Here is an 11,362-nt window from a genome sequence, read left to right on the forward strand (position 1 = left end):
TAGCTTCAAGCGATGATACCCATCTAGCAGATTTATATTTTTTTATCTCATCTATTTCTATATTTGTGTTATCTTTGCATAAATCAAATGAAATTTTATCATGTCCTTTACAGATATATATTATATATATTTGACACTTTGTTATCTGAGGAAACTTCGACATTTATATGGCAATTGTATTTGCCATGAGTTGTCAATTTGGATAGCAGTGCAGCGTGAGTTGGCACATAGGTCGAGCTAAATACATCATTATATCCCCAGATGAACGGGCAATATGAGCGTACTATTCAGATCTTGTAGCACATGTTACGAGCTTTTGTCATCGAGTTCGGGGTCAGTGGGATCAGTTTCTACCATTAGCAAAGTTTGCCTACAACAACAACTATAAGTTGAGTATCCAGATGGCTTATTATAATGCCTTATATATAAGGTGATATCATTCTCTGGTTGGATGGTTTGAGCCTGGGGAGTCTAGGTTGTTAGGCATTGATCTAATTCGAGATACCTTGGAGAAGGTGAAGTTGATTCAGGAGTGACTTCATACAATACGATCTAAGCATAAAAGTTATGATGATAAGAGGGCTTGTGATGTGGCATATATGCTGTGTGAGATGGTTCTACTTAGAGTTTCACATATGAAGGGTGTGATGAGATTTGGGAAGAAGGAAAAGTTGAACCCTCGTTATATTGGTCCAATAAGGTCTTAGAGAGGGTTGGTGAAGTGGCTTATAGACTTTCATTTCCACCTAGTTTGTCGGGATTTTACCGAGTGTTTAATATTTTTATGATCCGAAAGTACTATGAGGGTTCGTCACATGTGATAGAATTTAGCTTGGTGCAATAGGACAAGGATTTGACTTATGATGAGGAGCTTGTGGCCATATTGGATATGCAGGTTCGCAAGCTGAGGTCAAAGAATATTTCTTCAATAAAGGTTCAGTGGAATGGTATACCGGTCAATGAGGAGACTTGGGAGACCGAGCATGATATGCAGAGCAGATATGCTCACCTTTTTGGCACTTCAATTATAATTCTAGACTCGTTTGAGGACGAATGTTTGTTTAAGAGAAGGGGGAATGTAACGATCCGACTGGTCTTTTTTAGTATTTTACCCCTATTTTCCCTATTTAATGATTTTCATATTTGTGGTTATGTGACTTGCGGGGTGGTTGGTTTGGTTTCGGGGAAGTTTTGGATTGAATTAGAACACTTAGTTCCAAGGATGGAAGCTTAAGTTGTAAAGGTTAACCAGAGTTATATTTTTGTGTAGGGAACCCCCGAATGGTGTTTTGGTAGTTATAATAGGTTCGTAAGGTGAATTTGGACCTAGTCGTATGTATGAATTTGGATTTGGAGTTTCCTAGGTTGACTTGGTTCTATTTGGCAAAGTTTGAAAGTTAAAGGTTGGAAGATTCATAGGTTTGATCGAGAATTGGCTTTTATGATATCAGGTTCGGATTGTAATTCCAAGAGTTGGAATAGGTCCATTTTTTCATTTGAGACTTGTATGCAAAATTTGAGGTCATTCCGAATGGATTTTATATGATTCGGTATGAGTTTTGGAAAGTTGAAAGTTGAGTAGTTCCTTACGCTTGAATTGAGGTACGATTCATGATTTTGATGTTATTTTGTATGATTTCAGGCCTCGGGTTGGTCTATATTATGTTTTGGGATTGGTTGGTGTTATTTGATGGGGTATCAGGCGTTCGGATGAGTTTTGGATCATCTTTATCTCTTTTAGAATACCTGTTATGGTGTTTTTGCACTTGTGAGGGTCTGGCCGCAGGTAAGAGTCCATAGAAGTGGACCTGGGGCTGCATAAGCGAAGGAAGGCTAGGACCGCTGAAGCGGTTGGTTTAGCGCTAATGCGCTTGCGCAGAAGCCCATTTCTTTTTGTATAAGCGGATGCGAATGCGCGATGGGGGACCGCAGATGGGTGTTTAAGCTAGACCGCAGATGCAGAATTTTCTTTGTAGAAGGAAAGCCATAGATGGGGTAATTTGTCCGCAAATGTGGAATCTCTAGACTGATTATATTATTTTGAGGGTTTAGTTATTTTTCATTATTTATAGCTGTAGAGCTCAGGTAAACCCAATATTTGGAGGGTTTTTCACTACAATTGAAGGGGTAGTACAGTTTACTTGAATTTGATGATTAGATACTGATTTCCCATAGATTATTACACCTAGATTATGTAATTAAAGGTGGGATTTGGAAGTTTTTGGCCATGGTTTTTGAGAGTGAAAATTGGTGATTTAGAGGTCGATTTGAGGTTAGATTTGGATGAAACACACATTTGGATTCATATTTAAATGGGTATTCGAGAATTGTGAGTCTTATCAGGTTCCGAGGTGCGGGCCTGAGGTTGACTTTGCATATTTATATCAAGATCTTAGCTTTATTGTTTGAGTTTGTTTCCTGGTGAATTTTATTGATGATATTAAGTTATTTGGCTAGATTTGAGTCATCCGGAGGTTGATTCATGCGAAAGAGATTTTTGGAGTATTGATTTAGCTTGCTTGAGGTAAGTATCTTACCTAAACTTGATTGAGTCACTAATTGCCTGAGTTATTAGTGTTGGCTATGTGCTATAGGTGACTCACATGCGAGGGGATTGATCCTATGTGCATACATCGGGGTATTATCCATGCTCGGGGTAGTGTTTAGACAATTATATGCCTTGAATTGATTTCTAAGCTTCATGTTATCATACTTCTTATGTTTTATTCTCTTTATGAGCTATCTGAATCATATTAGAGATTATTTGGTGGTTGATCTCCTGTTCAAATATGTTAGTTGCTATTCTTGTGGCATAACCACCTGATTAGAACTGTTGTAGCACACTTCGCACATGCTTACACTTTAGCATATCACTTATATCAGTCTATGAGCATATAAATTAATATCCATTGTTCATGTACATGTATTCTTGTATATATTTTCTGTGTGATACGAACTGGATTGATAGTACGTGAGTTGTCCGTGCAGCTCTGAGCTATGTTAGAACGTGAGTCGTCCGCGTGGTGGTTATATATGGCACATGATTTATCCATGCAGCTTGTGAATAACGATCTATACCCCTAGAGTTAGCCTCTCATATTTTCTCTTGAAGGTGTACACGCGGTATGAGGAAAGCTGGCTAGTGTTTAATGTGGTTATCGCATTTCTTCTCTACTTGCATTTCCTTGGATGTATATATGTTTTATTCGCATATCTTCTCTATATGCTAGATCAGGAATGGGTACATGTTTTATATTGCATATCTTCTCTATATAATGGATCGTTAACTGAAACAGAGCATGATACATTATCTTTTTGTACCAAGGAGGCTTTATCTGATTTATGACTTGATGATGTTATTGTTGTATACTTTTGAGAATGATGAACTGAGCGGGTTATTTGCAAGTATCATTAATAATTCTTGCCTCTATTACTTTACAAAGGTTAGTTATGATACTTGTTGAGTACATGTGGTCAGTTGTACTCATACTACATTCTACACTTAATTATGTAGATTCAGATGTTAGACCGAGCTATGAGTAGCTGTGTTTTGTTGCTGAGGATTTGTAAAGAGATGAGGTAGAACTGTATTTCGAATGCAGTCTTTGGCACCCCTTTTAATTTTTGTACCGTTGCTTTCATTCAGATAGTATTTTACCTTGTATTCTAGAGTAGAGCTCATGACTCTATATTACTAGTTCTGGGGGGATTTATGTATTTACGCAGTTATTTATGCCAGTCTTTGAATTTGTATTATTTTTGTTAAGATGTTTTATTTTTGCTGTGTTTGGCTTTCCTAATAATTGAGTTACGCACCATCACTGGTTGGTGATTTTTTAGCCGTGACAAACTGACTATTCCATTGCTTTTGCTAAGTGATGAAACTTTTCAATTCACCTTCTAATCCTGGTTGCCCTCTTCCCTGCTAGTAGATCATACATTGTTAAACTCTCCATGTGAGTGATGAAATTTTTCAATTCACTTTCTATTCCTGGTTGCCCTCTTCCCTGCTAGTAGATCTCATTGGTGAACTATCTTGTGAGTACGTGGAGAGTTCAACAGTGTATTATCTGTGATCATGTGGCATGTCTCCTACAGTCACACCTTGACTTACCTGTTGATTGGTAGTATTAATTTAATCCCTGCTAATTAGTGAGGTTAACTCCAGACATAATTATTACTAAACATTCAACGGTAAATCACATACAATTTGTTGTAACAACAAAAAAAATTTAACAGAAAATGAACGATTGTTAGGCCCTATGGTGGGTGCTAAACTGTTTAATCTAAAATAAGACTAATAGGTCAAATCATTTAAAGTATTTTAGGACACCAATGATTGATTTAACATACTTTCTCAAATACGACAGTATGAAATAAAATGTGTAACACTACTAGAAATCCGGTAATTAGCAACCAAAATTTTGAGACCAAAAGTGATCGATCCAAAAAAGCGACCAAATTTGGTCGGTAACGGGGAGAAAAATATTTTATGGTTATTTTAAATAAATTATCGACCAAAGTTGGTCGTTAAAGTGGTCAACAAGTTGACCGAGCTGGTCAGACTTGTTTAGTCAAAGAAAATTTGGTCGGTAATGTGGGACCTAGTTATAAAATTTTAATAGTTATATTATTATTTAAAATATTTTATAAAATATAAAGAAATCTTATTTAAAATTACCGACCAAAGTTGGTCGGTTAATACAAGGGGGAAGCATTTATCGACCAACTTTGGTCACTATACTTTAATTTCTGGAAAAAATAACTGACCAAAGTTGGTCGGTTATTAGGTCAACATTGGTCAAAATTTAAAATTACTTTTATATTTACTATCAAAATAATATAAATGTAATCCGTTAAAACTTTTGTAATACAAGAGATGAATACACTAACATATACTATAACATGCTATATATGTAGTTAAAGTAGTATAACGAAGCGTGTATATATATATATATATATATATATATATATATATATATATATATATATATATATATATATATATATATATATATAGGTCAGACATTTTGTTTTTAATATTCAACGATGCATCTAAGTAAGTTATAAGTCGATGAATCAATTTACAAACAGATATATTTGATGATAAATTATATATACTAATTAGGATCTTCACAAGTCTATCAATCCCTAAAAGAACCCGACCCTTATCTATATAGATATAGATATAGGTCACACGTTTTGCTTTTAATATTCAATGATGCATCTAAATAGGTTATAAGTCGATGAATCAATTTACAAATAGATATATTTGATGATAAATTATCTATACTGTTGATACCCAATTTTTCCCTATAATGCTTTTAAGTGCATATATACCTTCAAAACTATGCATTGGCATCAATTGATAGTTTTCCATAATTTTATATTTTTTAAATTAATTTTATCAAAGTATTTTATTTACATAAATAATTACAAATTGCATCACAAATGACTTTATAGCGTTTCATGACTTAATATTGCTATTTATAGTTATATTAGGTTCAAATTATTTCACAAATGGCCAGATTAAGACCTTTTGGTTATAATTGCAATAATTTCGCAATTATAGCCCATGTGTACATTATTACATTATTTTTATAAAAAATAGCTCATTGTATTTTTTCAAATATGTAGTAACTTTTTAAAAATATTTCTATGCATGAAAATTATTTTTATATTCTGTTAATTATTTTATGAAATATTTTTATCAATTATTTGGGTATTTAACAAATAGCCTTTTTAATTTCTGTAGTTTTTCGGACCTAACCCTTTTAATACCAGCCCAAACCCCTTAATAATACCAGCCTAATTCACCCTAAGCCCAATCTGTACCTACCTGACCCAAACCCCCATCAAATCGTGGTCGTTGATCCTTTAGATCAATGGTCCACATTAAAACGTACCATAATTAACCTAGAACGATCCCCCACAAACCTCTTATTCACTCCCTCACACGCCATATTCATCTCCCTTTCTCTCTCAACTCTCTCCACTAAACCTTAGTTTCTCAAGCGCCGTCACCGGCGTATATCTCAGCATTGTGATATTTTCTTGTCTTCTCCGACCAGTTTTGGCCTCTTACATGCCATGGCTCTTCGACTCCTTAGATCCTTGAGGGGATCTCGAACAACCTAGTTGGTTCTGGTTTGAAGCTCTACTTGTTAGCCTGTCTCAGGCCATTTTTATCGACTATGAGTGAGAACTCCTCTTTATTTTGTTACGAATCCATGGTTTCTAAACCTTTGCTCTCATCTCTGTTATATTTCCAAAACCCTAGTCTATTACCTTCGATTATTTCCAGATCTTTATAGATCTGAGATGAATTGAGCACTATAACATGTTTTTCTCTGAAAATTTCTGGTTTTAATCGTTTGCTCTTGATTTTCCCTAAAACTAGGGTTCATTACGAGTTGTATTTTAAAAGGATTTCTGGCTTCTAGATGTCTAATCATTTCTATTTTCATCTTCTTGACTGATTTTTTGTAAGAGTACTCGAACCCTAGTTGACTCCATGTAATATATTGATTTTTCCAGTTCTTGCTATGATTAGGGTCTTTCCATGTCACTAATCATATTAGTTTACTCTGTATCCTCTGACTTGCATGCTTTTCTTCATCAGATCCAATATTTTGTGGTTTTGCCCTAATTAATGTCTGTTAGGATTTGAACCTGATTTTTCTGACTAAGTTCTATGTTTCTGTGAAGTTTTACTTAGTTTATTTTCTATTTGTGGGAGTTGATATACTCCTCCCAGAAATCATTATTACTTTTAAATTTGGCTGATTGATTTGCTCTGTTAGAGATTTGTATGTGTGATGACCCAAAAGGTCATCACTCGTTTTGAAAGTAAATTTGGTGTTTTGAGGCCTTACAAACCTCTTTTTATCTCACCACAATTTGCATGCGCAGTCCGGGCAGGTTTTCGGAAAGCTTTTATGTGAAAACTAAGTGAAATAAGGAAATTGGCTTTTAAAATTAAATAAAGTTGACTTTGGTCAATATTCTTGGTAAACGGACCCGGACCCGTGATCCGACGATCTCGTAGGATCCGTAATAAAATTTGGGACTTGGGCATATGCCCGGAATAAAATTCTGAGGTCCCAAACCCGAGAAATAAAATTTTTAAAGAAAATTATTTTCTAGAAAATATAAGAGTTTTTGGAAATGAAAAGATGTTTGAACTTGATGGTATTGAGCCCGTATTTTGATTTCGGAGCCCGGTACAAGTTTGAAATAATAATTAAGTTTAATCGGTGAAGTTTGATAAGAATCGGAGTTCGTTTAGTATACATCTGACCTTTATTTGAGAAATTGGAAATTTTGATGTTCTTGAGTGATTTCATGAATTTGAGGCTTAATTCATAGTTATTGATGTTATTTTAATGATTTGATCATACGAGCAAGTCCGTATGATATTTTTGGACTTGCGTACATGTTTGGTTTGGAGCTCCAAGAGCTCCAGTGAGTTTTGGATAGGCCAAGGAGTGAAATTGGACTTAGGAAAACTGCTGGTGTGTTGCAGGTCTCCAGTCGCAAAAGTGACTCCAATAGTGTTCGTATTTGCGAACGGTCGTTCGCATTTGCGAGGTTAACAGGGAAGGCCTTCCTTGGTGATTGCGAGTTCGCATTTGCGAACATATCATTGCAAACGCGATATCTGCACCTGTGTAAATCATGACTTAGCCGAAAATTCTTCATTTTTCAAGCTCCATCAAACCCTAAGCTCTCTTGGATGATTTTTCTATAGAAAAGTTCTTCTCTAAATCGATTGTAAGTTGTTTCTAACTCATTTTATTTAATCTATAACATCTTTTCACATGATTTTAATCCAAAATCAAGGGTTTTCATGGGGGAAATTGGGTGTTTTGGGTAGAACTTAAGATTTTCAATTTTTGGGGATTTGGATCTCGATTTAAGGTCCGATTTCAAAAAAAATTATATATTGGAGTTCTTGGGTGAATGGGTAATCAGGTTTTGGTTCGAACATTGGGTTTTGACCATGTGGGCCCGGGGTCATTTTTTGACTTTTGGGGAAATCTTCCTATTTTCATGCATTAGAATCGATTCATTTAGTATTTATTGATATCATTAATTAAATTGTGGCTAGATAGAAGCGAATTGGTGGTGGACATAAGAGGTAAAGCGGTACTTGAGGCTTGAATTGTGTTCGTGGCATCGAGGTAAGTGTTTGGTCTAACCTTAGCTTGAGGAATTAGGAGTAGTGTTTTGTTTGCTATGTGTTAGTTGTTGAGTACGACATATAGGCATGGTGACGAGTATCTATATGTTGGTGTCGAGCATGCCCGTGAGTCTTATACTATGATTAACATCACTCTGTTTTGTATTGTTCATGCTTTATATGATGATTTCTATTGTTGGATAAGGTTTGTGGAAGTATTATTGGTAATTGAACATTGTAGAGCGTTGGCTCAAGTTGAGAATTGAGTTGTGAAGTAAATGTGGGAAAGAGAAGAGGTTTATGATATTGTCTCCCTTGCCGGGATGTTATTGCTTTTGATATTATCTCCCTTGTCGGGATGTTATTACTCATGATATTGTTTCCCTTGCCAGGATATTGTTGTTATGCTATTGTTCCTTTGCCGGGATTATATTGTGATATTATTGATTCCCTTGCCCAAATTGCCTTGTGATTGTTGATTGGGTGAGGAAGAGTGTAAAGCACGAAGGGTGATACCGTGTATGATTTTGAGAGTATTAATGCATGAAGGGTGATGCCGTGCCAATATTGTAAGGTAAAATCATGAAGGGTGATGCCGTGCTGCACGATGTACAATGCCGTGCCATGATATGAGTGATAATGCACGAAGGATAATTCTAAGTCATGATTATGTGAGGTAAAAGCACGAAGGGTGAGCCGTGCAGATTATATTGATTCTTATGGTGAGGACGAGAGTAAAAGCACGAAGGGTGATGCCGCGCACTTGTCTTTGATTTTCCTGATTATTGTTGATAATTGAGTTATGGTGTTCCTTACATTTATCTATTGGTTTTCTGTTGTTACTTGATTTTTCCCCATAGCATGTTTCCCCATCCTATCTTTAACTGTAAATTTCTGCCCTTATTTTTCGCTATATATGAGTTAACTGCACAGGTTTATTTGGTAGTCCTATCCTAGCCTCGTCACTACTTCGCCGATGTTAGGCTAGGCACTTACCATCACATGTGGTCGGTTATGTTGATACTACACTCTGCACTATGTGCAGATCCTGATGCTGCAGCTTTTGGACAACCGTGAGGTTGCTGCCTTTAGTCCATTAGGCGACCCGAGGTAGTCCTGTAGGTGTCCACAGGCCTTGGCATCTCCTTCTATCTTTCCATAATATTTCATTTATTTATTTCAAAAACAACGTTATATTTATCTTTCGGACCCTATTTGTAGTATTCTTAGACAATCTGTGAAATTGTGACACCAATTCTTGGTAAATCTTATTTATAGATTTGTATCGGTTTTATTTCAAATTGTTACAATTCATTCTTCCGCTTTATTATTTCCGCTATTTATAAAATGTTAACTTACAATTGTTAAGGGATTAAAAATGAAAAAGGTTAAATAATTTGAAGTTCCAGCCTAGACAGTTCTAGTAGGGCCATCTCAGGTCCCAGAGGGGTTCATCGCCACCCCGGTACTTAAGAATGCTCTGGTCCATCTAGTGGGCCTTATGGAGAGTGTCGCCCTGGCAGGCTTGCTTCCTGTATCACCAACCGTCTCTCAGGCTGGAAGAGGGTCCCAGACTCCTACTACTCGCACTTCAGAGAAGATGACTCCCCAGTTTCAGACTCCAACAGTTTAGCCAGTTGGGGTAGTTCACCATGGTGTTGTGGCACAGGCCGATGAGGCGCCAGCTATGTCTACTGATGCCTTGTGGAGATTTGACAGGTACACCAAGCTCTTCACTACTACTTTGGTGGTACATCTTCTGAGGATCTCCAAGATTATTTGGACAACTGTCATGAGGTTCTTCGGAACATGGGGATAGTGGAGACAAATGGGGTCGACTTTGCTGCTTTTCGTTTACCTGGATCCGCCAACACTTGGTGGAGAGATTATTATTTGTCTAGACCAGCTGGGTCACCAGCTTTGACTTGGGATTAGCTTTCTCAGCTATTTCTCGAAAAATTTCTTCCTATCACTTAGAGGGACAACTATCGGAGGTAGTTTGAGCGTCTCCAGCAGGGTTCTATAACTGTTACTCAGTACGAGACCATATTTATTGACTTGGCCCCGTCATGCTCTTCTTATACTTCCCACTGAGAGAAAGAGAGAGATAGAGTGAGGAGGTTCATTGAGGGACTCGTTTAGCCTATTCGATTGCAGATGGCTAAGGAGACGGGGACCGAGATTCCTTTTCAAGATGCGGCCAATTTAGCTAGGAGGGTTGAGATGGTTCTATCACAAGGGAGTGGTTAGGGATCTGACAAGAAGCCTCGTTATTCGGGCAGGTTCAGTGGTGCCTCATCTAGGGGCAGAGATTCTTTCGGTAGGGGCAATCCTCCCAGGCTGTTTCATTCAGCACTTTAGGCTTCTCACGGTGCTCCAGGTGGCCATGGTTCTCATATGTAGTATTTAGATTAGTTTCCCTACAATGCACCGCCAACTCCTATCAGTGCACCTCCGCTCCAGAGTTTTCAGAGCGGTTATTCAGGCCGTCAGGGTCAGCAGTCCCAGCAGCCGAGGGCTTGTTACACTTGTGGTGATACAAGGCATATTGCTAGATTTTGCCCTCGAGTACCGAGCAACTCTCAGCATCAGGGTTCTCATGCCATGGTTCAGGCACCGAGTGCCCCACCGCCCGCTCAGCCAGCTAGAGGTGGAGGTAGAGGTTCTAGACGTGAAGGTAGAAGTATTAGAGGTGGAGGTCAGGACGCTAGAGGTTAAGGCAAGCCAGTAAGAGGCCGTCCTAGAGATGTAGTTAAGAGTGGTGGGGCCTGGGCCCGATGTTATGCTCTTCTAGCTAGGCCTGAGGCTGAGGCTTCTGATGCAGTTATCACAGGTATTACTCTGGTTTTTAGTAGAGATGCTTCAGTTTTATTTGATCCGGGATCTTCATACTCCTATGTGTCATCTTATTTTGCACCATATCTGGTCATGCCTAGTCATTCTTTGAGTGCTCTTATATATGTGTCTACACTGGTGGGTGATTCTATTGTGGTAGATCATGTACATCGTTCATGTATAGTTGTGATTGGGGGTATTAAGACTCGAGTAGATTTGTTACTTCTGGATATGGTTGAATTTGATGTCATATTAGGGATGGACTGGTTATCACCTTACCATGCTATCTTGGACTGTCATGCCAAGACTGTGACCTTATCCTTGTCGGGTTTACCTCATTTAGAG

Source organism: Nicotiana sylvestris, chromosome 11 (assembly GCF_000393655.2).
Source record: "Nicotiana sylvestris chromosome 11, ASM39365v2, whole genome shotgun sequence".
Classification (NCBI taxonomy): Eukaryota; Viridiplantae; Streptophyta; class Magnoliopsida; order Solanales; family Solanaceae; genus Nicotiana; species Nicotiana sylvestris.